This window comes from Panthera tigris, chromosome D1 (assembly GCF_018350195.1).
Source record: "Panthera tigris isolate Pti1 chromosome D1, P.tigris_Pti1_mat1.1, whole genome shotgun sequence".
In the NCBI taxonomy this organism is placed as follows: domain Eukaryota; kingdom Metazoa; phylum Chordata; class Mammalia; order Carnivora; family Felidae; genus Panthera; species Panthera tigris.
The window spans coordinates 38,421,998-38,444,032 of NC_056669.1; the positions used below are offsets into that span (position 1 = coordinate 38,421,998).

The 22,035-nt window shown below is 35.9% G+C and overlaps 1 protein-coding gene across 3 annotated transcripts in view; it reads right to left on the minus strand.

Annotated features, from left to right (window-relative positions):
- The window catches only part of KDM4D (lysine demethylase 4D), a 34,093-nt gene that overhangs the window by 11,969 nt on the left and 89 nt on the right, over positions 1-22,035 (minus strand). Inside the window, exons 2-3 of one of the 3 annotated variants that reach the window (XM_042958222.1) lie at positions 21,636-21,881; positions 19,919-20,012 (exon numbers count right to left, since the gene is read on the minus strand). The gene's annotated coding sequence lies outside the window, so the exon portion shown is untranslated. Of the gene's footprint in view, positions 1-19,918; positions 20,013-21,596 lie in introns of all 3 variants that reach the window. The other 2 variants (XM_042958221.1, XM_042958223.1) reach the window with 2 other exon arrangements.

Here is a 22,035-nt window from a genome sequence, read left to right on the forward strand (position 1 = left end):
TTATTTCTATTGAGAGAGAGAGAGAGAGAGAGAGAGAGAGAGAGAGAGAGAAAACGTGAGCACAAGCATTGGCGCATGAGTTGGGGAGGGGCAGAGAGAGAGGGAGAGAGAGAATCCCAGGCAAGATCCACACTCAGTGTGGAGCCCCATGCGGGGCTCAACTTCACGAGCGTCAGATCACGACCTAAGGTGAAATCGAGTCAGGCGCTTAACCAACTGAGCCACCCAGGTGCCCCTAGCTTACTACTATCTTAAGTTGGTGTTTGAAATCAGAGCAGACCTCCTGGAGATTTTGATTCCACTTGGAGTCACCTTAGAAAATTATTGGAAATTTCTGACTTTTTCTGGACAAATTGCCTGGAAGTTTGCCAGAAACCAAGAGCACAAGCACATTTTGTGGGATCTGAAGGTTATATAAATTATAGAACCCTCCTAGGAACAGAAAGATTTCCTTGGGAACACTGACAGGACGGGAAGAAAATAGTATAGGAAAGATAGCACAGTTGTTAGGGAATAAAACATATTAGCATTTGGGTCTGCCCAAAAACTATAGGGAAGAAAAGAAAACCTTGCCAAAGAAATGTGGTGAGGAGGAGCTCCTGGGGAAGAGTCAACCACATTATGGTTAGAGATTGAGGCATTTTATCTCACCCTACAGTCTCCCCAATAAGACTACACAAGATCACCTCAAAATAATAGAAACTCCTCACATCTCCTGTGGTTCCCAAGAGTCTTGGCACCCTAGGTTCTTCCACCTTATTCGAGGTCCATCCAGACAAGAGGAAGCTAGGACGCATGCCCAATCCAATGCCATCCCATTCCCCAACAAGGTCACCATAGTTTGGCTTCTTTATTAAACATAAACTCTTTTTCCTTTGGGTCTGGGATCTGAAGCCAAAATAGCCAAGGAAGGGTTTGCTTTCTGTGACCTGGTGGCTTCTGTAAAAGTACCCAAACAAACAGATGCTGCAGACTCAAATGCCAATGGCAGAGGCACTTTGAGTAAGCGGTGGTAGCTCTTGGCACCTCTGCTTTAGATGGACCCTAAGGCACTAAAGAATCTGCAGAGGTGGGATAAGGAGGATCAGTACACTCCTCTCCTTTTCCAACTTTAGTGTCCAAGGACGAAAGGAAGGTTATAGCTGGTAAAATAACCTCTCGGTCTTTACAGAACTTATTGCTAATAAATGTGGATGAGGGGACCAGATAACAATCTGGCTCGTCCTTAAGGGAACATGACAAATACAATTAATTTAGACTCTAAATTCTGGGTGGATGTCAAATAACATCTCTCTCTTCTTATTCCAGATATAACTGAGAGCACTCAAGAGTCTTGGGGATAGATGGTTATGAAGCAGTGTCCAAAAATGACCCTAGATGTTTACCCTAGAATGCCTCAACAATAGAGTAGTCCAAACTCCTTCCCCTAGCTGATGGGAAGTGGTTATGTACAGCTTCCCACGGGAATAATGGCTTGCTTCCCATGGCTAGAGAACTGTACCATCTAAATGGACCCAAGGTCCCCAGCTGCCTCCTAAAGGGCAGGCCCCAAATAGCTGGTATGACATCTAGACTGATTCCCCCAGCAGTCTGTATGTACTGTTCCTGATAAAGTTGCTGCCATTGGAGCCCTATAAGAAGGAAGAACAGGGGAAGGAGCCCCTCCACAAGAACAAAACGAAAGTCATATCCAGCCTGCCTCCTGAACATGAGATGTCTCTCTGTGGAAATGCTAAAGAAAAAGGGGGACTGTGTGCACCTTGGACTTGATGTGTTTCCTTAACTCATACTGTGTAACTTTGAAGTATTTATCCCCGGGCCTTGAAAAACTGGTGGCAGCCCCCACAAGGACTATCCAGCGGGACAAAAAATTTCCCCATGAACAAGGGGCATTCAAAAGATGGGAAGAAAGCAAATAGTAAGGTTCCATCAGGGTTAGGTTTTTCCAGGCAAGTATGTCTCATGCAAAGTGGGACACTGATGGATTAGATTAGGTAGATGGAGTGATTATAATCATCGGCCATTAAATCTATCCTGGCTAAAAAAAGAAATGAGAACATGAGTGTGGTGATGGAGAATGAAATAGTATTTGACTTGTGGACTCAGTTTCTCCAGTGGGTCAAACAATCTTGTTAGAACACTAGGAAATGTAAGCTGGAAAGAGAATGGGGATGCTTGAAATGGACTTTTTTTTTTTAACTTAGGTATTTTTTAACCGAGTGTCATTTTATTGATGTCTTGAAATCCTTTTTACTTTATGCTATGAAATTTCAAACTGTCTGCCTCTACCCACATTATCTCACCCAAATTTCCCTTCCTTCCTTCTCAGTCCTTAAATTCCATCCCTTCTCAAGTACATGAAGTTGACCCCTTTTCTTCCTTTATGCCCACCCCCCCAAAAAAACACCATCTCTTCTCTCATCTCCTATTGTTCTCTCTTAGCACTTATCCTTCATACTTGATATACTATGAACAGCAAGAGTTACCTTTATTTAGTATCTCATTTTGCCAGGCCTTTTATTAAACACTTCCTAAATAGAGTCTCATTCAAACCTCACAACTGGTCATGTATGAAGTTGGTGCCATCATTGTCCCCAATTTATGGAGGAGAAAAATTCATATTTAACCCAAGAACTTGTGGTCTCAATCTCCAGAGCTATTTTTGTACTTGTCTTCCATATAAAAGTATTTTGAAAGCATGGTCTGTGTCCTGTTCTTTATTATAGTTTCCAAGGGATCTTGTAATTTCTATATTGTGCACTCCAAAAATTTATTCAAGAAATAATTAAGTGAGGCTATTTGGTATACACCTGCAGCCTCTCTCCTCTTGGTCACATGCTTTCTTCCTGCTCTTCTTTCTCAAGAGGACATACTCCTCTCTGGCTAATCTCTCCCTTTAAACCCCTTCAATCAATACCTCCCACTGTTCCAGGATGGTCAATTACATAATCACTATCACCTTTGCCTTTGTTAAATCTCAGTCACCTGTCTCTTAATTTAAGTTATTGTCCTTTCTCTCACTTTCCTTTCAGTACCTAACATGTCAAAAGCACAAACAGAAACAGTCTTTGTTCACAAACCCACTTCCTCCTCTCTCTCATCTTCTGGTTCTGCCCCCACTTCTCCACTGGAATTGATCTCCGTAAATCATCGAATTGCTTCCTCCCAAATGCTATTCCAGGGGTTATACTTTATCTCTCCACATCACTGATTCACGGAGCACCCCCTTCTTCGTCCTAAAACCCTGACCTCTAGGCACTGCTAATTCCTCTTAACTCTGGTTCTTCTTCTTTATCTCCCTGTTTCCACTTCCTCTTCCTACCACACGCAAGCAAACTAACCTCGAAGCTCCACTCTCTTAAGTGTCTTTTTTTCTTTCTTTCTTTCTTTAAATTCCCCATTTATGTTCATGGCTTTCTTTAGCATTGCACTCTCACTCTTCAAAGATATAATTTATTGTCATAATTTTCTATCATACCGACTTGCTCCTAACATTTTTCTTCATCTTGGACAGCCCACTGAGCCCCTGAAAATCAACTTTTTTAGTACAAATTGATCATCTTTCTCCTAAAATTAATTTCCTCCTTTAGATGTCTTTATTTCTACAAATGATAATACAGCTACCCTAGTCACTGTCCGCCTCAGACATTAGCCACTGTTTCTGCTGGAAGTATCTAAATTCTGTGTTTAATAAAAGATTCCCTCCTGAATTACAAATTCTACTTACCACTCATTGAAAATAATTTATAACCATGGATTTGATGGTTGAATAAATTCTGTTTATGATACAAGTGACTGAACTTTGTACTATTGGACAGTTATTACTTATAAATATGTATCCTAATTTCAGTACCTTGAACAGTATGCACAGTAAAATATTGGTGAAATTAACAAAGTTCCTTAGATATGTGGCAATGGAATGATTGCACTGTAGGATTTAAATATCTTAAGGTCCTTAACCTGTTATTTCCAAAACTCTTCAGAAAGAATGTTTCACGTCCTCACCATTAAGTAACTTTACTTTGGGGGGTGAGGGGAAAGGAAAAACAAACTACTTGTTTGGTAAGCAAAAAAGTGGAGCTCAAGTTTTAATTTACATTTCTTGGAGTACCACTAAGGCTTTTTTTTTTTTTTTCCTTTCATGAATATGAGCTATTTGCATTTCATCATATGTATTGGTTCATAACCTTTGCCCATTTTCCTAGGACCATTTTAGGGTCCTAGTGCTTTTTCTCATGTACTTATATGAACATTTTACATATTGCCCATATGAAAATTTTACGTATTAAGCCCTTTATTAGATATGTTCATAGGTTTTTCCCAGTTTCCCGCTTCTTTATAGTTCCTTGATTTTATTTAATCTAAAATGTTGACACATATTTCAGTGTTTTAAGGTGAGTCTTTTGCTTTGTAATGTCTTTCACATCTGTTTAAAAAGTTTACTTCCCCTTCAGAGGCAGGTTAAGTAGTATCTTACTTTTTTCCCTTTTATATGTTAATTGTACCTTTAATTCTTTTTTTTTTTTTTTAAGTTAACTTGTTTTATTGTTTTGTGGGGATGATGTGAGGAAAAAGGAAGATGTAAATCTAATGCCTGGTCCTTTAAATATGTCCTGTTTGTTGTGTGTTTTCTCTCTTCCTCTCAAGTTTATAGATTTTCTTTATCCCAGTGTTCTTAAATTTTTTTTTCAGTCTCAAAATTCAGGTTCTTTAGTTTAAGGAAAAACTTTTTACTTCTTTGATGACTTCCTCTACTTTTTTCCTCTGTTTATTAACTCCTGTTATTTGGATATCAGGCCTCATGGATTGGGCCTTTAACTTTTGTAACTTTTCTTCTCCCAGTTTTGTATCCTTTTATCACTATGCTCTTCTAGAAAAACGTCCTCATCTTTACCTTCCCAAACTCCTTCAGTTGTCTTTTCCATCTTTCTCAAACTTTTAATTTCCAAGGCATTTTTGATCCCTTAGCTTTTTTGTGTGTATGTAGCTTCCTTGTCCCCCACCCCGTGTCTTATTGTCCTGTTCTTGTTTCATGGGTACATTTCTTCTATCTCTCTGAAAATATTAACATGTCAATGGCTTTTGAAGGTTCTTTTCCGCCTGTATGGTCTGTTTCTTTGAAATTTCCTTTTATTAATTTTTTGTCTCAGTTTCTATCTTTCAGCTTTAAGGCTTTCCTCAAATGTCTGGTGATCCTTAGTAGTTGGTTCATATAGAACTATAACACAAAAAACTGTTTAGAAGCTCAGGGTGTATGGTGATTATGTTTCCCTAAATGATGATCTGTCTGGGCTGTTTCTTGGGTGAGCCTCTGATGTATCTCTGGGGCTGGTCATATTCAATAGTGACGGATCTTCTAGTCTTCCTCCTGGAGGGGACAGGCCTGACTTCCCTAATATATGGAAAAGGGGCCCTGAAATTTCTAATATCCAACTTGTAAAGTTCACTAAGCCAGTTTGTTTTCCCTATGACAGCCACTCTCTCAAGAGGTGCTGGAAATTCCCAGTCCAGAGGCCATCTTTTTCACCTTCTCTAGAAAATGAAGCTTAGTCTTCCATCAGGGCAAAAGAGGAGTTTAGAAAGGGAGGGGATCTGAGGCTCTAACTGATTCTTAGATTTAGTCTTCCATCAGGGCAACAGAGAAGTTTAGGAAGGGAGGGGATCTTAGGCTCGCTCTGACTGCTTCTTAGATTTTCAAGAAATCCTCCTTAGCCTCCTTTTAACTGCCATGTTCAGAGGTATCTAGTGCCATGAAAGCCTAAGTCTTTGGGTTCTGTAGAGACAATTGCATTGCTTCTTGGCTTTCCTCATTGCCAATTTAGGATTCAACTTTACAGGGTTTGGTAAATCAGTTTCTACTTGTCTACCTGTTTTTTTGTAAGCCAAAAATCCTATTATTGTTACTTGAGTGGAGTTTTGGAGGAAACAAAGTAAGCGATTGTACTTAAACCACCATCTATATATCTTGTTTCCTCAAATATATCTCTCAATAGTACCTAACCCAAACCTTGGGCTCCAAATTCTTTGTCATTGTCCCTGACTCTATAATCTTCCTCTCTCACTTCTCTAAGTTATAACCCCTACCTTCCAGACCAACCTCCTCGAGACTCTTCCCCACCAACCCTAGGCCTCCCTGCCAACTATTTGTCTGGGCCACGTATTTGGTACTTAGCAGAAACTGTTGAAGTGGGAGCTATCCAGAATGTTTTACTTGACAGTTAGCTTTCACCTCTAATGGGTACTTGTCTAAAGCTATAAATCCCTTCCATGAGATGTGCTTGCTTCTCTCCCCAAGATATCTGCATGTTTCTGCCCCACAAATTTCAACGTACTCTTCTTTATTAGCTGCATGGAAAAGAGAAGATAAAAAAGTGATTTTTTTCTTGTACACTTTGTGCCTCAAATGCCAATGTTTGGTGTCAGTTTCTTTTTTAGGAACATCCAAGAGTTTGGTGGTTAGTGTCGGGCATGAACAGCATAGATTAAATTGTAACAAAGATTGGGACTTGGCCTTCATTTGGTTTTACTTTGTTTTGCAGGGAGGACTTGGCCTTTAAATCAGCAATTCAAATGTCACATTATGATTTTGTTGTGACATATAATAAACTGAGCATGGGAATATTAACCTCATTAGAGTTTTCTCTATTTCTTTCCTTTGTTACATGGATACTGTGGCAGTCACGGTGGTATCTAGCAGCAGAGAGAGGCAAGAGCCAGAAGTCTTTTTTGAACTCCATTATCTACAAGACACAGCCACTCTATTGAATTGAGGCAACTTCTAACATGTGCTTCTTTGAATTGCCAATACAGTTCTTGAGTAGCATGTAAGTCTGGTTCTTGGACTTTTCCAGAGATTCTAAACTACTTAATGCTAAAAACAAACAAACAAACAAACAAACAAACAAAACACAAAACTCCTTTGCCTTAGACTACAGTGAATTCTAGAGTAAATTCTATAATATGCAGCTAAAAAACCCTGGCCAATAACTAATACACTTCCTGTCCCTCATTTCCACTCCTCAAAAATAATCACTCTTAGGTATTTTAGCTGTTTCTTGTGTTCTCTTTTTCCAACATTTCTAGACTTTTCAGTTTTAGATATTGTGGATAGTCATACTATAAAAGATACAGATTTAGTTCTCTTATGCTTCATCCCAACACAGACTTCCCCTACTCCATCCTCTCCTATAGCTGTATCAAATTTTTTGGTTAAACCAAGTCTATATTTTTACCATGCAAAACTCGTTACAGCTGAGTCACGTAGTACACCATGACTGCATTTCCACATACAAAATTTTATTTATCAGGTAGTTAATAATTGTCTCATTGTTTCATTTGCTTGGTTTTATACATACTAATTCATTCCCAAATTCATTTCCAGTAGTGTAAATATCTTGTAGATACATAAAACACATCAGGTACCAAATCAGATTTCTCTCTTCAGAAATATCCTTCCTGGAGCCCTCCATATGCTTTCTTGAATCTGGACTGGTTAGTCTTTAGGGTGCTGCATAGCCTGCAGGCTAGAGTTTCTACTTATCATAATCCTAGAGATTCCCTTTCTCTATTATGTTAGATCCCTGATTCCTCCCACCTCAGTCTTCTTTCCTGGTTTACTCCCTTGTGTTGATGGAGCATGTCCACCAGGCGCATCCTTGGAGGTTACATTATAGATTATTAAGTAGTTTACAGAATCTTTGGAAGGACCAGAGAATAGGTTTTTAGACTGTGCATCTAGGAACAACACCCAAATTATCGAACAATCTATATTAAAGTATTCCTATACCTTCTTTTGTCCAAGGTACTAAAGACCATGGGCAACAGACCATGGGTAACTCTAGTTACCAACTAGAGTCTATGCCACTGCTGCCTCTGAAAGCTCACTGTCCTTCACCACCTCCTCCAGGAACAAATCCTGTACAAAACCAACTTCCTCACATTTCTTCAAATTGAGGTGTTCCAATCAAGTGTCTGATGGGAAGAGCCTAAGTCATATGTCTATATCTTTGCTAAAACAGATGCTGGATGATTGAATTCTGGCTTCAACCTTGGCAAGGCAGGAGACCTAATATGGGAATTTTCCTAAATATTAAAAAGGAAATTCAAAGTTGGTCATAAGTATATTAACTACCAAAGTTTGCATGTTTGAAAATGCCTTTGTTCTACCTTTACGTTTTTCTTTCAGGACCGTGAAGACATTGTTCCATTGAATTCTAGCTTCCAGAAATCCAAAACCAATGTGTTTTGTGATCCTTTTTGTGCATCCTGTTTTTACTCTCTTGACACTTTTAGGATATTCCTTTGGTCCTGATTTTCACAGATTTCATTAGGACATGATCCGTAAGTCTTTTTTGTCAACTATTGAGCTAGACCTTCTGATATAGAAACTCATGTTCTTCGTTGCTGTGAGGCTGATATCATTTCTTTAATATATTCCTTCCCACTATATTTTCAGTTCTCTCTTTCTAGAAATACAATTAGTTGGTTATGAAACCTCTTGGACTTACCCTCTAATTTTCTTATCTTTGCTCTATTTTCCATCTTTTTGTTCTTTTGTTACACTTTATTTTCCAAATCTTTTAGCAATTATTTTTAATTTCCATAAATTCTTTTTTGCTTTCTGAATATTCCTTTCATTATGGATTTCTGATATTTTCCATGGCTTCAGATTTTTTTCTCTCTCTAGAAGTATTAATTCTGGGGATTTTTTTAAGGTTCCATTTGCTTTCTACATTGTGTCTGTTTCCCCTGAATTCACTCTTCCAGGACGCTTTGGTTTCTGTCCTTCATGTTAAGTGCTTTCCTCATATATCTATTATTCTTGGCTTATGTTTAAGAGCCAGGCACTGAAGAGTTTTGTTTGCTATGTATGACTGGTAAGTTTCATTGAGAGTGCTCTGACAAGTATCCAGTCATTTCCTTTGGGGCTGAGGGCAACTGTCAGTACCTGCGGGTGAGAGTATAATGAAAAGACTTTAGGGGTGCCTGGGTGGTTCAATTGGTTAAGTGTCTGACTTTGGCTCAGGTCATGATCTCACAGTTCATGGGTTCGAGCCCCATGTCAGGCTCTATGCTGACAGCTCCGAGCCTGGAGCCTGCTTCCAATTCTGTGTGTCTCCCTCTCTCTCTGTCCCTCCCCCGCTCATGCTCTGTCTCTTTCTCTCTCTCAAAAATAATAAGTAAACATTGAAAAAAAAAAAAAGAAAAGGCTTTAGATTTGTGTATCTATTTCATTTGAAATTGGGGCTCAGGAATTTATGGTGTCTTAATTTTCTGTTTTTTAGAAACATTAAATAATAGAGAAAATTGCATATATAACAAAAACCTGCATTCCAAACAGCCAGACTTGACATTCTTAGCATTTTTTCATATTTGCTTCAAGTGTTTTTTTTAAAAAAACAGCTTTATTGAGATATAATTTACATAACAAAAATTTCACCCATTTTAAATGTACAATTCAATAATTTTTGGTATATTTACAAAGCTGTGCAACCATCACCATAATCTAGTTTTAGAACATTTCCATCACTCCAAAAAGAAACGTCATGCCCATTTTCAGTCACAACCCATTTCCACCCTCAGCTCCAAGAAACCACTAATCTATTGCCTAGTCTGGAAATTTCATATAAATAGGATCATATAATGAGTTTTTTGTGTGTCTGGCTTGTTTCACTCAGCATGTTTTTGGGGTTCGTCCCTGTTGTAGTATCAGTATTTTGCTTCCTTTTATGGTCAAATAATATTCCATTGTTATGAATATACCACATTTTAGTTGTCCATTCATCCATTGATAACATTTAGGTTGTCTTCATCCTTTGGCTATTATGAACATTCATGTACAAGTCTATGTGGGGACATGTGTTTTTATTTTTGTGTAGATACCTAGGAGTGGAATTGCTGGATCATATGGTAACTCTTATGTTTAATGTTCAGAGAAACTGCTACACTGATTTTCTGAAGTGCCTGCAAAATTTTAAATTTCCACCAGCAATATAGGAGCATCCTTATGTTTCAACATTCTCACCAATACTTATTATTGCCTTTTTTTAAAATAGTATTTCTACTAGTTGGTGTGAATTATCTTGCAGTTTTGGTTTGTCTTTCCTTAATGACTAATTTGATGTTGAGCATTTTTTTTTTCCTATGCTCATTGCCCATGTCTTTTCTGAAGAAATTTCTATTCAAATTCTTTACTCATTTTTTGAGTTATTTGTCTTCTCATTATGGAGTTGCAAGAGGTCTTTCTATGTCCTGGTGATAAGTCCCTTGTTGAGTATATCATTTGCAAATATTTTCTGCCAGTCTGTGCATTACCATTTCACTTTCTTAATTATGTCTTTGGAAGTGTACAAATTTTCAATTTTAATTAAGTGCAACTGATCAATTCTTTTATTGCTTGTGCTTTTGCTGTTGTAGTTAAGAAATTATTGCCTAGCCCAAGGTCATGCAGATATATTCCTGTTTTCTTCTAAGACATTTACAGTATTTGCTTACATTTAGGTCCATGGTCAATTTTGACTTAATTTTTGTATATGGTGTGAGGTAGGGATCCAAATTCATTCTTTTGTTTGTGGATATCCACTGTTCCAGCAGAATGTTAAAAAAAAAAAAAACTATTCTTTAACTGTTGAATTTTCTTGAAACTTTTGTTGAAATCAACTGGCTAAGGGTTTATTTCAGGCTCTCAATTATATTCCAGTTAATTATATAGCTATCCAGATACCAGTGTCTTAATTATTACAGCTTTGCTGTAAGTTTTAAAATCAGGAAGTGTGAGTCCTCCAAATTTTTTGTTCTTTAAGATTGTTTTGGTATTCCAGGTCCTTTGTATTTATATATCAACTTCAGCATAAAGTTTTATTTTCTGGGGGGGGGGGGGTTGAGCCGGAAGTAATTAAATAGAATTGCACTGAATCCATAGATCAGTTTGGGGTGTATAGCCATCTTAACAAAATTAAGTCTTCTGATCCATGAATATGGAATGCTTTTGCATTTATTTAGCTCTTCTTTAACAACATTTTGTAGTTTCCAATGTAGTTTCCACTTCTTTTGTTAAGTTTATTCTTAAACAGTTTATTCTTTTTGATGCTATTGAGAATGGAACTGATTTCTTAACTTCATTTTTAATTCACATTGCTCATTGCTAGTGTACAGAAATCAACTGATTTTTGTATACTGGTCTTATATTCTGAAATCTTGCCAAACTTACCTAGTTCTAGCAGTCCTTTAGTGGTTCCTTAAGATTTTCTCTACATAAAATCATGCCCTCTGTTGGTCAATAAAGACAGTTTTAGTCCCTCCTTTCCAATTTGGATGCTGTTCTTTTTTTTTTTTTTTTTCCTTGCCTAACTACCCTGATTAGAATCTTCGGTGTAATATTGAGTAGAAGTAGTGAGAACAGACATCCTGAAGGATCTTGTTCCTGTTTCAGGTACTTTTAAATAGAAGAAATAAATATTTCAGATGAAGTGGAAGTCCCTTTTAGACGTAAACTGCAAATCCTAATCTCCTTTTCTTTCCCAGCCTCATAAACAATTATTATGAATTTGGTGCATTTTTTGATTGGTGGATGTCTTTTCATTTGTATGTGTGTTATGTGTTGTGTATCCACTAAAAATATGGACTATTGTTTTGTGTATCTACTACTTTTATTTTATATAAATGATTTCATAATATGCTAATTTTTTTCAGTTTTTGAATTCAACACTGTCTCAACTCATAATACACAAAAATATACATATATAGTCTCTTATAAGAATATACTTTATTCAATGCATTTCTCTATTAGTGGGTATTTAGATTACTTAAGTGTTTTTTGTTTTGTTTTGTTTTTTATGAACGATGCTACACTAAAAACTTTTATGTGTGTTCTGGTAATTATATGTGAGAATTTACCTAGGGTAGATATTTTTAGGTGATACAGAAACTGTATTTTGCATTTTATTACGCAAGGTCAAGTTGCTTTACCTAGTGATTTTCCTAATTAACACATGCACTGAATAGAAGTTTCTTTCTCCATACCCCTAGATGCACTTGAGAATGTCAAATTTTTAGTTAACTATTTGATTGGCAAAATTATTTATTTCCTTTTATATGATTGTGTGGCTTGTTTCCTGATGAGGTGCAGGTTTTTTCATTGATTATTGCCTTTATGTGGGTTTCAATTTATGAATTACCAGTTATACCCTTTGCTTTTTCAATTAGTTTTTCTTTTTCTACTGATTTGTAAGAGTTCTTTAAATGTCTGTGATGCTAATTCTATGTCTGTCACAGTGTGTAAATAGCTCACTTCACCCCATCACCTCCATTTAAATTTGTTCATGGTGTCTTTTTTAGGTATTTTGAAAATTAAATGTAATCAAACTTATCTTTTCCATTATGATCTGTTCCCTTATGTCCTGTTTAAGTAACATACTGTTCCTTTAAGTCACAAAGATTTTATTTTCTTTTGTTTTCTTTGTTTCATCCATTTAGAATGCTGTTGGGAAGTAGGGATCTATATTGTCGTTTTGGTGGTTGTTGTTGTTGTTTGTAGAAATCTGTCTATCCCCATTTTCCCACTGAGTTGGAATCTTTCACTCTCACATGCCAAGTTCCAATATAAACATGGATCTCTTTCTAAACTCTACATTCAAGTCCATTGATTTGTCCATTTCTGTGCTGAATCTATACTATTTAATTATAATAGCTTTATGCTTAGTATTGGTAATTGGTAAGTCAAGTCCCTATGTGCTTATTCATCTTTTTCAGAATTAATTTGGGTAGATTAGTAGAGTTAAACTTCAGTATTAATTTTAGGATAAATTTTTCAAGTTCCACAAAAATATTATTGATTTGAACTGAAATTGCATGAGTTAAAGAAAAACTTGAGGTGGACATACCTCCCATACTGGGCATTCCCATTCACTAACTGGTATTCCTCCATTTATTCAGATCTTATATGTATTTCAATAAAGCTTCAAAATTTTATCCATAAAGATAATGTATATGTTGCCTTAGATACATTCTTAGGAACTTCTTAATTTTTTGAGTGTATTATGATAGACATTTTTCTATTAATTTTCATTATTTATTGATCTACATCTCTTTTCAAACTTTACACCTCTTTTTCCTATTAGTTAAACCAGCCTGACCATTGACTCTAGACTTTTCCATATAGATATTTTCTGAAAAAAATACAAAACTCATATCTCTTCTTTTCCAGTAGTCATTGCTTCTTTTTTTTTTCTTTTCTTTTCTTTTTTTTTTTTTTTTTGGAAGCTGGGCAGGAATGGAAGTCTTATATAATTAGATATGATCTCCAGTAAAATACTGAATGTTGACTGATTAGTAGAAATTCTACATTCATTTCAGAATTTAATAAGAGTGGTTCTAAACTTTAAGTTACATCATATCATTTAACACCAATCTGACACACTTTTGAGAGTGACAGGGAATCAAGAAAAACAGGACCAGGACTCTACTAATTGATCAAGTATTTGTAAAGAAATATAGAATACTTGAGCAATGAAATCTAAAAATTGACCTAATGGTCATATACTGAACTTTGTACTCCCAAAAATACAGAATAGAATTTTTTTTCAAGTCCTATGGAAACCTTACAAAATTGACCATAAACCTGTGGCCAGAAAACAAGTTTTAACAAATGTTAAAGGGCTAAAAGCAGGCAGGCCATAATTATAAACAACAAAGTTAGAAATCAATATAAAAAAGACACCCAAATCCCAAATCCCAAATTTTATAAAATTAAAAATAAATTTCTAAACAAACTTTTAATCAGAAAGAAATAAAAATGGAAATTAGGAAATACTTTAAATTAGAGGGGGGTATTCTACATTTCAAATCTTGTGGGATGTAGTAAAAGGTATTAAAAAGAAGATTTATATATTTAAATAAATATCTAAAAAGGAAAAGAAAGAAGTCTGAAAAATTAAATGAGCTAAGCATCCATTTCAGAAATTTAGGAAAAAAGCAAGGAAAGTAGAAAAAAGAAAATAATAAAAATACAACCAGAAATGGATGAAATAGAAAACCAATATAAAATAGAGAGGATGAACAAAATCAAAGGTTGTTTTTTTGAAAAGTCAAATAAAATCGAAAGCCTCTGATGAAAATAGCAAAGACCAAAAATAGAAGGCACAAGTGACCAATATCAGGAAAGATTAAAAGATCATCACTGTAACTGCTGCAGACATTTAAAAAATAAGTAAAGACAGAATAAATAACTTTAAGCCAATATATTTTAAAATTCAGATGAAACAAATTCTTAGAAAAACATAATAGCAAAATTGACACATGAAGAAATAGAGCACTGAGTATATCTATAAACATCAAGAAAACCGAAACAGTAGTTCAAAACTCTCTTCACAAATAAAATTCTAAGTCCAGATGGTCTAACCATCAAATTTTACCAAACATTCAAAGAAGAAACAATGTCAACCTTAGACAAATTTTCAGAGAACAGAAAAAAGAATATTTTCCAACACATTTTATTACACAAATCTCTAATGAGGACACTATGAGAAAGGAACATAACAAGCTAATCTCACTTATGAACATAGATGCAAAAGTCCTAAATAGAATTTGAGTAAATTGATTCCTGCAATATATTCATCAGGATCAAGGTGGGTTTATTCTAAGAATGAAAGGTTGATAGTTAAATAAATACATACAGGAACACACTAACAAACTAAAAGAGAACCCCACTAGATGTAGAAGTGTTTGATAAAATCCACCACCCATTTAGCAAACTAAAAATTTTAAGGAAATTTTATTGAGTAAAGTGCATCTACCTAAAACCTTCACTTTACTAGTAAAAGTTGAATGCTTTCCCTTTCTGATCAGGAAAAAGATAAGGATGCCTGTGATTTCTTTATTAAACACTGCCCAGGATGTCCTATCCAACATAAGGTAGCAAGGAAAAAGAGAGAGGAGAGGGGAAAGATTGGAAAGGAAGAAACAAAGCCATCATTATTCACAGATATCACTGCACATATGAAAAATCCAAAAGATTTATAAATAAGCTACTTTAATTAATAAGAAGGTTTAGCAAGGTCTCTGAATTTAAAATAGCAATATATAAAAAAATTTATATATATCAGCAACAACTAGGAAATCAAAATTTAAGAAAGATGCCATTTACAATAGTATTAAAAATTAAGTGGCACATAAGGCCAAAGATAACAAAATCTTGCAAGTTTTCTAAAAAGAAAATAATATAAATTTACTTAGAGGCAATTGAAGTAGACCTAAATAAATGGAAAGACATAACTGTTCATAGATTTAAAGATTCAATAGTGTAGAATTGTCAATTCTTCTTATATTGATCTATAGATTCAATGTTATTCTAATCAAAATCCCAAAAGTATTTTTGTAGAATATAACATTTCACATTTTATATTGAAGCACAAAGGGCCAAGAATAGTACAGCACTCATAAAAGAGGGTCAAGATAAGATGGCTTGCTTTACCAGATTTCAAGACCTCTCTATCACAGCATGCACAAAAATGAATTCCTAGTGGAACCGTGAAAGCTGTAACTATAAAACTTTTGGGTAATATCCAGGAATTTCTTATAACTTCAAGTAGGGAAGAATTTCTCAATCAATAAATACCATGCACAAAGCAGAAAGGAAAAGACTGATCAGCTGAACTACCCAAATACTAAGACTTTTTGTATATCAAAATATACCAAAAGGAGGAGTCAAGAAATGGAAAATACACATGTAGCATAAATAAGCAACAGAGCTGGTACCTAAGTACTAAAAACTCAGAGGAATCAATAGAAAAAAAGACCTCAATTCCTCACAAAAGAAGTCCAAATGGACATTAAACATATGTATGTTGTTTAGTAATCAAAAGAATGCAAATTCAGACCTCAATAAGATACTACTATCATGTATCAGGTGAGTTAAAATTGAAAAGTTGGACAATATCAAGTGTGGTGAAAGTATGGAACTAAAACCCTCACCCTGCTGACAGGATATATATAAATAAAATGTACACACATACATCTCTGCACATTTATAAGAGTGTTCATAGTGGCATTATTTGTAACACCCACATCAGAAAGCATAGTTATTAGAATAACACATATTGCGTATTTTTACACGATGGAATTCCACATAGTATACTACAGCTACACAAAATATACATTAAGTCGAAGGAAAAAAGCAAAACACAATGAACACATATGATTCATTTATATAACATTTTTAACATTATATAAAGCTCAAAAATTGGCAAGACTAAATATTATCATTTAGATATACATAAGCATTTATTGAAATTTGAGGGCTTTATATTTGATTAAAATTTGTAAATGTTCAATGTTTATTAAAAATGATGTGTATTCTCGTTTTCAAGGATTTTATACACATATAAACATAATATATAAATATGCATATATAAATGCAATGAGCATATGTATCTATGTACTCAATGCTTCAATGTTGTTAATTTATCTGCTTGATCTATTAATCTGAGAAAATTTACGTTAAAAAAAATTCCCATTGTAATTATGGATGTCAGTTTTTCCTTTTAATTCTTTATTTTTGCTTTATATTTTTCCCGACTACGTAGTTAGTTGCATATTCATGATTGGAAATATTTTCCTAGAGTATTTTTCTTTATGATATGATAGGATGGCCCTATTCATGTCCTTCTTAATGCTATTCTATTTAAAGAATACTTTTTTTTATTAAATATTTATTTTTTGAGGAGGGAGGGAAGGAGAGAGAGAGAGAACACACGTGAGGGAGGGGTAGAGAGAGAGGGAGAGAGAGAGAATCCCAAGTAGTCTCCAGCTGTCAGCACTGAGCCTGATGCACAGCTTGACCTCGTGAACTGCAAGATCATGATTTCAGCCAAAATCAAGAGTCAGATGCCTAACCAGCTGAGCTACCCAAGTACCCCCAAAATACTTTTGATAATGTTGCTACAGTTCTTTTGTTGGCATTGCTTAGAATTTGCCCAGTATGTCTGTCTCTTTATTTTCCCCACATCAGTTGTTTAGTTTTAACTGTTTTTTTCTTTAATATGTTTGTTTTTAATTGTCTTGGTAATTATGGGCTGGCCAGCTGATGAGGTAGCCATGTGCTCATATTAAGTAAAAGGTGTTAAAATTACACTATTATCCAGTAATCTAGCCTGAACCATCACAAATTTCATTCTGAAGTTGTCTCCAGAAAATCATCTCTCTGGGCTTCAGGGCATCTAGTCTTGTCAAAACAAAGGACCAGTTTTTTTTATCTTAGAAAATTGGGCATTTTCAAGTTAAACAGTTTAAACAGATGCCATTGTTTATGTTTGTTTGTTTGTTTGTTTGAACGTGATTTCTGACTTGTGACCACTGGGGGTTTTTCTTCATTTTCTTATTCAAAGCTTCAAAGAAACATTTTCAAGCAAAATTTTCACATTTTGTAACTTTGTAAAAATGAGAGGGTTTACTAGAATTGGAGGAATTGAAAGAAGGTTGGATTAAATTAGAGCTGTGACTGGATGGGGGTGGGGCTGACTGAATTAGAATTTTGATGGTGCCTATAGAGCCTGAGAGTCACAGGATTTTTCATTTAGTGATTCTTTCCTGAAAAGAAATCTTTTTGGGTCTTGGTGTATCTTCATTTCAAATCTATTTCCAGACTAGCAGAATGTTAAATTACTTTTCTCTCCTTTAAAATATAAAAGAGATTAAGGCAATAGCTTTTTATACCAAAATGTGATTTCTTTCCCTGTGAACTCACTCACTCAATCACTCATTCATTCATCCATCCATCCATTCATTCATTAATTCATTTGTAAAAAAATTGTGGGCATCTCTTGGTGCCAGGCACTGTTCTAGGTGCTTGGCTTACATCATTGGGATGAACAAAGATTCTGCCCTTGTAGAATTTATATACTGCATGGAATAAGTAGAGAAAGAAATAATAAACATATCTAAATTATATAGGATCATGGAAGAGGACATATGCTATGTAAAAAAGAAAAGGACAGCAGGATAAGGGAGATAAGGAGAACAGAATGCTGGGGGACCAACGGGGAGGAGGGTTGCAACTTTCAATAGGACTGTCATGTTTGGGTGACCTCATTTAAACCTACACCTGAATAAGACAAGTGAGAGTGTTCTTGGCCAAGGAAATAGCTATTGCAAGGACCCTAAGGCAGGAGATATGATCACATAACACCAGGAAGGGATGTAGCCTAGAGAGACATGAGCAAGAGAGGAAATCAGTCATGTAGGGGAGAGTCTTGTAGGTCACTGTGAGCACCTTTTATTTTCACTGTGAGAGAAATCAGGAGCCAATGCCTATTGTCTAGCTGGATCCCCTTTTCTCCCAATCCCATCCAATTGTCTTGTTAATTTGTCAAAATTATTGCCAATCTGATACTATAATGTGGTAATTATTAGTTTCCTTTCATCTTCCTAATAGGGAGGTTGTGTGTCTTTTATGTTTATTGTTTCTTTGGAATTGCTATCTCTGAATGGCCTGTTTATATTCTTTGCCCATCTTTTTAATTGGGTTGTTTGTATCTTGTTATGTATAGTAGTAGTAACCTTTTACGTTATAGGTATTACAAAATTCACCTGTTAATCTAGCATTTATCTTTGACTTTGTTTTAAGCACCTTCTTTAATAAAATAAAAATTTTATATAGATAAAGTTTTACATTTACTCTTTGCACAGCTCTTAGGTGTTCTGCCTTGCTCAAAAGGTCTTTACAAACCCTAGTTGTGGAAATAGTCTCTTAAGATTTCTTCTTAGATATTTATGGTTTCTTTTTTCCTTTTGGATATTCAATTCAATAGGACATACTATTTGTGTAAATTCTGAAGCTAGAACTCCACATTACATCCTGCCACAAGAGTCGGTTTTACAGTCATAGTTATTATGTAAAATATCCCTTACACATTGAATTAAAATACTGCCTTTGTCATATTAAAATGAAGGAGCATTGTTAAAGGTTAAGATCTACTATATGTATCCAAAACCTGATAAGAATGATCTACAAGGAATGGATTGATTCATAGATTATGAGAGATAAGAAATACAGCAGGATGTCAGTTACAAAGAAGGTTGGAGGGATTAGGATCCAGACCACAAAGGAGGGGGCTTAGGTCATCTCATGTCTAGTAACCCATAGAGAGCTGAGGGTAATGGGCACAGTCATGGGCAGTTTGGTAGATCTGCTGGAGGGCACGTGAGAAATCCTTGTTTAAGAGCTTTTGTTTTCGCAAGTAGTCAGAAGATCATCCACTCCTGGGAAAGAGGATGAGAAGGGAAAAGAGGGTGGAAAGGGTGTGTAGATTTGAAGAAAGAGGGGACTGTAGGAAATCATATCATTGCAGAGTGGAAAAATAAGCAATTAGAGGAGCATAAGAGGTTTGGCAGGCAGAATTCGAGGCACAACTGGATTTCTGTGGTCATGGGCTTAAAATGAGAACTCCTGGGAGGTTATATATGACTTTTGCCAGCAAAGGTAACTGATAAGGTATATTTTAAGTTTTTAGTAAACTTGCTTTTAGGTTTTTTTTTCTAATACTTTCAAACCACTTAAGTCAAAAGCTTTTGGTTTCATTTATCAGTACTTTAAAATCACTTAAGCAAACACTTTTTTAGTGTTTTCTAATTACTACTTTCAGACCATTTAGGTCAAAGCTTTTAACTTCATGGACTGATGATATTGTACGTGGGTGTTAATGGAATTACAGGGGTGGTTATTTAATCATGGTGATCCAAAGATTAGCCCATGGTGGTGGGCTAAGAGCAAAAGGAATCAGGGTGATTGACTCAGGGCTGATAAGGGCAGCTGGGATATAGAAACCAGGGGTATTATCTATAATTGTGTCACCACCCTGTCATTGTTACTTCTTTCCTCCACTTCATAGTGCATCAATCATTCATTCATTCAACAAATACTTACTCAGCACCTATTATGTGCCAGGCACTGTTCTACATGCAGAGGATACACCAGTGAACAAGAGAGACAAGGTTCCTGCTTTCCTGGAACTTACGTTCTAATATAGGAAGATAGACAATAATAATAAAAATAATATTAATAATAATAATAGCTAACATTAATTTAGCAAGTACTGTTTGCTGAGACTGTTTTAAGCACTTTACAAGTATTACTTCATTTAATCCTTATCATAACAATAGGAGGTCAAGACTAGAATTATCCCCATTTTATATAATGGAAACTGAGGGCACAAAAAGGGAAAATAACTTTCCCTTTAGGGCAAGGCTAAACAGCTAGTCAAAGGCACACCTGGAATTTAGCACCAAGACAGGCTATAGATCCCTTATCTCTTAACGACTCTGCTATACTGCCTCTCAGACAAAAAACAAGGCGAAAAAACAATGGCAGAATAAATTTGGCAGCATTTGGTACTACAAAAAAAATAAAGTAGGGCGATGTGACGGTATTTGCATGTTCGGGGCTTGGGGGTGACAAAGAAGATGTCAGGGAAAAGCCTCACTGACACAGTAACATTTGAGCAGAGACTTGAAGGATGTTAACAGTCGTCTTGGGGCACAGGCAACAGAGAAAACCTAGTACAAAGGAACCTTACCCTCGTTTCTGAAACAGAAACGCCCTGTTGGCTGTGGCTAAAGTTTAATATGTAAGAAGTGTCTGATTATAAGTGAAGTCAAGGAGCTAGGCAGGAACCAGACTCCACGAGGTCTCAAGTCGCATTAAGGAATTTGACTTTTACTCTAAGTGCAGTGGATTTTTCTGCAGGAGAGTAACTTAACTACCTGCTTTGTAATTTTCAAAGGTCACTCTCACTGCTGCATGCAAAATTAACTGTACGTTGGACAAAAGTGGAAGCAAGAAGACGCATTAGGGAGCAATTGCAAATGCCGGTGAAAAATAGTGTCTTAGACTTAGGGTAGTGGCAGTGGAATGAAATGTGGGGTATCATTTTGGAAGTAAAATTGGCAAGTGTTGCAAATAAACTAAATGTGAAGGGTTTAGAAAAAGGAATTCAATTAGGATCCTCAAGATTTGGGTTTAATAACTCATACATGGTAGCATCCTTTACGGAGATGTGCAAAACTAGGGGAGAAACACCTCCATTAAGAACTAAGATCTTCATCTTGAACTTTATAAGGGGCTTTTTTTTTTTTTTTTTACTTTTTTTCATTTATAAGTTTCAAAGAAAGAGTTCCGAAAATAAAGCTTTTTAATGTTCAATTTAATGAGCTCTTTACATTTGAAACCAAGTTGGAGGAGCTGAATTTTCATTTGTTTAATAAATATTGAGTATCTGCTGTGGCCAAAAACTATGTGAGGAGATACCAATATGGGCTAAGCAAACGAGAGCCCTGCTCCCAGAGTGCTTCTTGGGAAAGGGAGGAAAGACGACTGCTGAGGTCCCCCCCCACCCCCCCGCCTCGTTCGTTGTCTCATTAAAAGTTCACCTAACGCTTGAGTAGCCATCTTATAACTGCATCTCGTGCTTCTGGCAGTTGGGCCCACCGTTCTAAACGCTCGTAATCGGGTTCATAAATGAATCTCGAATAGTGACATCTCCCCTCCCACTAGAACTTAGACTTTTCTAAAAAATAGAAATTTTAACAAACAATACGAATACAACCTTTGCTTTTGCAGACTAATATTTTTGCAGGAATGGTACCTTTATAAAGATCGTGGTTGCCCCCGTACATATTTGTTCTTTCTTCATATCCAATTAAATGAAAACACTAGTTTTTCCGTAGCCCAACTCTCTAGGCTTGTTGGGTCTAGCTCAGGAGAGAGGAAGCTGGAGCCGTTGGATTTAAACAGTTTGGTGTAATCCTTCTCTACGCTCTCTCTCGCTAGCCGGGGACGTGGTGTCGGCTACCCGGGGCTTTCCGTCCACGCAGCACCGGAATGAAGGAGTCTGGGAGGGGGTCGGGGAAGGGAAAGACGGAAGAGACATTAAGTAATTGGTTCTCGAAGGTATAAAATGATGTTTAGGGTCTACCCTAAAGCACTGATTTCAAACGCCCGCCCCCTGGGCCGTTTCGGCCCCGCCCCTTTCTGTCGTCACGCCG